This window comes from Pseudorasbora parva, chromosome 22 (assembly GCF_024679245.1).
Source record: "Pseudorasbora parva isolate DD20220531a chromosome 22, ASM2467924v1, whole genome shotgun sequence".
Classification (NCBI taxonomy): Eukaryota; Metazoa; Chordata; class Actinopteri; order Cypriniformes; family Gobionidae; genus Pseudorasbora; species Pseudorasbora parva.
In genome coordinates this window covers 165,001-170,000 of record NC_090193.1, presented here as the reverse complement: position 1 = coordinate 170,000, position 5,000 = coordinate 165,001, and the positions used below count along the sequence as shown (strand labels likewise).

The 5,000-nt window shown below is 47.9% G+C and overlaps 9 non-coding genes across 9 annotated transcripts; all 9 read right to left on the bottom strand.

Moving 5' to 3' along the window:
- Positions 1-188: 188 nt before the first annotated feature.
- Positions 189-260, bottom strand: trnap-agg (transfer RNA proline (anticodon AGG)). Its single transcript has one exon. It is a non-coding gene; the product is annotated as a tRNA-Pro (tRNA).
- Positions 261-369: 109 nt separating this feature from the next.
- Positions 370-441, bottom strand: trnap-agg (transfer RNA proline (anticodon AGG)). The gene has a single exon. It is a non-coding gene; the product is annotated as a tRNA-Pro (tRNA).
- Positions 442-1,316: 875 nt separating this feature from the next.
- Positions 1,317-1,389, bottom strand: trnaf-gaa (transfer RNA phenylalanine (anticodon GAA)). Its single transcript has one exon. It is a non-coding gene; the product is annotated as a tRNA-Phe (tRNA).
- Positions 1,390-1,479: 90 nt separating this feature from the next.
- On the bottom strand, positions 1,480-1,553 carry trnai-aau (transfer RNA isoleucine (anticodon AAU)). Its single transcript has one exon. It is a non-coding gene; the product is annotated as a tRNA-Ile (tRNA).
- A 245-nt stretch (positions 1,554-1,798) lies between these two features.
- trnap-agg (transfer RNA proline (anticodon AGG)) lies at positions 1,799-1,870 on the bottom strand. Its single transcript has one exon. It is a non-coding gene; the product is annotated as a tRNA-Pro (tRNA).
- Positions 1,871-3,210: 1,340 nt separating this feature from the next.
- On the bottom strand, positions 3,211-3,284 carry trnai-aau (transfer RNA isoleucine (anticodon AAU)). The gene has a single exon. It is a non-coding gene; the product is annotated as a tRNA-Ile (tRNA).
- A 245-nt stretch (positions 3,285-3,529) lies between these two features.
- On the bottom strand, positions 3,530-3,602 carry trnap-agg (transfer RNA proline (anticodon AGG)). Its single transcript has one exon. It is a non-coding gene; the product is annotated as a tRNA-Pro (tRNA).
- Positions 3,603-3,711: 109 nt separating this feature from the next.
- On the bottom strand, positions 3,712-3,783 carry trnap-cgg (transfer RNA proline (anticodon CGG)). Its single transcript has one exon. It is a non-coding gene; the product is annotated as a tRNA-Pro (tRNA).
- Positions 3,784-4,821: 1,038 nt separating this feature from the next.
- On the bottom strand, positions 4,822-4,895 carry trnai-aau (transfer RNA isoleucine (anticodon AAU)). Its single transcript has one exon. It is a non-coding gene; the product is annotated as a tRNA-Ile (tRNA).
- Positions 4,896-5,000: the final 105 nt, after the last annotated feature.

The window sequence follows — 5,000 nt, the reverse complement described above, 5'->3', positions numbered from 1 at the left end:
AAGGTCCGGGCTCGTACGTGATTTAAAACTGGGACCTCTCGCACCCGAAGCAAGAATCATACCCCTAGACCTACAAGCCACCCTCTGCTAGTCACCTGGCATCATCCACCATCAGACCTCACTCTGCACAAGGCTTCGGCAGAAAAGACATGGATGGCGGGCCCTTAATAAACCGGCGTTAGAAGACAGGGCTCGTCCGGGATTTGAACCCGGGACCTCTCGCACCCTAAGCGAGAATCATACCCCTAGACCAACGAGCCACACTCTGCAGGTCATCTGGCCTCATCTGAAATCAGATCTCACTCTGCACAAGGCTTCTGAAGAAAAGTCGTGGACGTCAGGCCCTTTATAAACCGGGGCAAGAAGTCAGGGCTCGTCCGGGATTTGAACCCGGGACCTCTCGCACCCTAAGCGAGAATCATACCCCTAGACCAACGAGCCGACCCCTGTTGGTGGTCCATCAGAATTCACTTTGTGTATGGCTTCAGATGTGAGGCACTGTCAGACTTCCAGCGTCCGCGACTGACTAATTCTTAAAGAGGACTCGCATGGGTGCATGGTTGGATTGAATCCGAACTTATTTGAGTTGTTGACTTTAGGCAGCAGAGTGTGCCTGACTTCTTACTGCGGCCAGGTGAGTACTTTATGCTTTATCTTCCCCCTGCGAAGAATGATAGACTGGAGTGCGTAAGACAATAGGGGGCACGGCAAAGCATCGCATGATCACGTGAGCCAAGTCACTTTTATTTACACAGCCTTTTATACAGTGCAGATTGTTTCAATGCAGCTTTACAGTCATAAACAGGAAAATAATGATCCATGATGCAAGCAGAATTCAACTGTGCTGTAATTCAGCTCCTCAAAAGACAATAGTGTCATTATTCAGCTGAGGTTCGTTTCATAACTGTGTAAAGTTCTTTGACTATGAAACAAATTAAATTCAGCTATAAAGAAGCTATGCAGAAAACAGCGGTTTCGTTGTCCAGCTCATTTCACTTCGAGTTTACTTCTCATCCAGTAGTGTGAGTGCAGTCAAATCAATACTACTCTTGAATATTAAGGGTCCCCGTTAAGGCGACGGTGGCAAGGAACGCAAACACCATCAGTTGGCAGAAATTGAGGGGAATAAAACCTAAACGTAATGGTCTCAACATTTGTCACGTCTTCCATTCATGCTCTATGGTTCCAACATAAACGAGCATATCCAGAAATAAAAGTGCCACCGAGATTTGAACTCGGATCACTGGATTAAGAGTCCAGAGTGCTAAACATTACACCATGGAACCAGACAGGGGGCTCTCTTCACAGTGCCTGCATGCCGAAACCCGGGATCGAACCAGGGACCTTCAGATCTTCAGTCTAACGCTCTCCCAACTGAGCTATTTCGGCCTTTTTCTTGCAGGTCACGGGTGTTTTAGAGCAGCCAGCTTGGAGAGAGGTAGCTGAAAAGGTGATGATCACAGGACTGCAAAAAACTTCTGGCCAGTACGGGGATCGAACCCACGACCTTGGCGTTATTAGCACCACGCTCTAACCAACTGAGCTAACCGGCCTAGCCTGGTGACTCAACCTGGCAGAAAATCCTGTGAATCTAATGGCTAAAACATGAAGCAGAGGTAGACAGTTGCAAACGGACAAGCGCCCTATTGGCTTTGTAGACGCTGGTCAACCCAAAGAAGGGCCCTTCAAAAGCAGGCGCTTGAAATCTGGAAAATCCGCCATCAGATCTCACTCTGCACTAGGCTTCTGCAGAAAAGACGTGGACGTCGGGACCTTTATAAACCGGGACTAGAAGTCAGGGCTCGTCCGGGATTTGAACCCGGGACCTCTCACACCCTAAGCGAGAATCATACCCCTAGACCAACGAGCCACACTCTGCAAGTCATCTGGCGTCATCCGCCATCACATCTCACTCTGCACAAGGCTTCTGCAGAAAAGAAGTGGACGTCGGGCCCTTCATAAACCGGGGCTAAAGGTCCGGGCTCGTACGTGATTTAAACCTGGGACCTCTCGCACCCGAAGCAAGAATCATACCCCTAGACCTACAAGCCACCCTCTGCTAGTCACCTGGCATCATCCACCATCAGACCTCACTCTGCACAAGGCTTCGGCAGAAAAGACGTGGATGGCGGGTCCTTAATAAACCGGCGTTAGAAGACAGGGCTCGTCCGGGATTTGAAACCGGGACCTCTCGCAACCTAAGCGAGACACATCTGTATGGCTTCAGATGTGAGGCACTGTCAGACTTCCAGCGTCCGCGACTGACTAATTCTTAAAGAGGACTCGCATGGGTGCATGGTTGGATTGAATCCGAACTTATTTGAGTTGTTGACTTTAGGCAGCAGAGTGTGCCTGACTTCTTACTGCGGCCAGGTGAGTACTTTATGCTTTATCTTCCCCCTGCGAAGAATGATAGACTGGAGTGCGTAAGACAATAGGGGGCACGGCAAAGCATCGCATGATCACGTGAGCCAAGTCACTTTTATTTACACAGCCTTTTATACAGTGCAGATTGTTTCAATGCAGCTTTACAATCATAAACAGGAAAATAATGATCCATGATGCAAGCAGAATTCAACTGTGCTGTAATTCAGCTCCTCAAAAGACAATAGTGTCATTATTCAGCTGAGGTTCGTTTCATAACTGTGTAAAGTTCTTTGACTATAAAACAAATTAAATTCAGCTATAAAGAAGCTATGCAGAAAACAGCGGTTTCGTTGTCCAGCTCATTTCACTTCGAGTTTACTTCTCATCCAGTAGTGTGAGTGCAGTCAAATCAATACTACTCTTGAATATTAAGGGTCCCCGTTAAGGCGACGGTGGCAAGGAACGCAAACACCATCAGTTGGCAGAAATTGAGGGGAATAAAACCTAAACGTAATGGTCTCAACATTTGTCACGTCTTCCATTCATGCTCTATGGTTCCAACATAAATGAGCATATCCAGAAATAAAAGTGCCACCGAGATTTGAACTCGGATCACTGGATTAAGAGTCCAGAGTGCTAAACATTACACCATGGAACCAGACAGGGGGCTCTCTTCACAGTACCTGCATGCCGAAACCCGGGATCGAACCAGGGACCTTCAGTCTAACGCTCTCCCAACTGAGCTATTTCGGCCTTTTTCTTGCAGGTCACGGGTGTTTTAGAGCAGCCAGCTTGGAGAGAGGTAGCTGAAAAGGTGATGATCACAGGACTGCAAAAAACTTCTGGCCAGTACGGGGATCGAACCCACGACCTTGGCGTTATTAGCACCACGCTCTAACCAACTGAGCTAACCGGCCTAGCCTGCTGACTCAACCTGGCAGAAAATCCTGTGAATCTAATGGCTAAAACATGAAGCAGAAGTAGACAGTTGCAAACGGACAAGCGCCCTATTGGCTTTGTAGACGCTGGTCAACCCAAAGAAGGGCCCTTCAAAAGCAGGCGCTTGAAATCTGGAAAATCCGCCATCAGATCTCACTCTGCACTAGGCTTCTGCAGAAAAGACGTGGATGGCGGGCCCTTAATAAACCGGCGTTAGAAGACAGGGCTCGTCTGGGATTTGAACCCGGGACCTCTCGCACCCTAAGCGAGAATCATACCCCTAGACCAAACGAGCCACACTCTGCAGGTCATCTGGCCTCATCTGAAATCAGATCTCACTCTGCACAAGGCTTCTGAAGAAAAGTCGTGGACGTCAGGCCCTTTATAAACCGGGGCAAGAAGTCAGGGCTCGTCCGGGATTTGAACCCGGGACCTCTCGCACCCGAAGCGAGAATCATACCCCTAGACCAACGAGCCGACCCCTGCTGGTGGTCCATCAGAATTCACTTTGTGTATGGCTTCAGATGTGAGGCACTGTCAGACTTCCAGCGTCCGCAACTGACTAATTCTTAAAGAGGACTCGCATGGGTGCATGGTTGGATTGAATCCGAACTTATTTGAGTTGTTGACTTTAGGCAGCAGAGTGTGCCTGACTTCTTACTGCGGCCAGGTGAGTACTTTATGCTTTATCTTCCCCCTGCGAAGAATGATAGACTGGAGTGCGTAAGACAATAGGGGGCACGGCAAAGCATCGCATGATCACGTGAGCCAAGTCACCTTTATTTACACAGCCTTTTATACAGTGCAGATTGTTTCAATGCAGCTTTACAGTCATAAACAGGAAAATAATGATCCATGATGCAAGCAGAATTCAACTGTGCTGTAATTCAGCTCCTCAAAAGACAATAGTGTCATTATTCAGCTGAGGTTCGTTTCATAACTGTGTAAAGTTCTTTGACTATGAAACAAATTAAATTCAGCTATAAAGAAGCTATGCAGAAAACAGCGGTTTCGTTGTCCAGCTCATTTCACTTCGAGTTTACTTCTCATCCAGTAGTGTGAGTGCAGTCAAATCAATACTACTCTTGAATATTAAGGGTCCCCGTTAAGGCGACGGTGGCAAGGAACGCAAACACCATCAGTTGGCAGAAATTGAGGGGAATAAAACCTAAACGTAATGCTCTCAACATTTGTCACGTCTTCCATTCATGCTCTATGGTTCCAACATAAACGAGCATATCCAGAAATAAAAGTGCCACCGAGATTTGAACTCGGATCACTGGATTAAGAGTCCAGAGTGCTAAACATTACACCATGGAACCAGACAGGGGGCTCTCTTCACAGTGCCTGCATGCCGAAACCCGGGATCGAACCAGGGACCTTCAGATCTTCAGTCTAACGGTCTCCCAACTGAGCTATTTCGGCGTTTTTCTTGCAGGTCACGGGTGTTTTAGAGCAGCCAGCTTGGAGAGAGGTAGCTGAAAAGGTGATGATCACAGGACTGCAAAAAACTTCTGGCCAGTACGGGGATCGAACCCACGACCTTGGCGTTATTAGCACCACGCTCTAACCAACTGAGCTAACCGGCCTAGCCTTCTGACTCAACCTGGCAGAAAATCCTGTGAATCTAATGGCTAAAACATGAAGCAGAGGTAGACAGTTGCAAACGGACAAGCGCCCTATTGGCTTTGTAG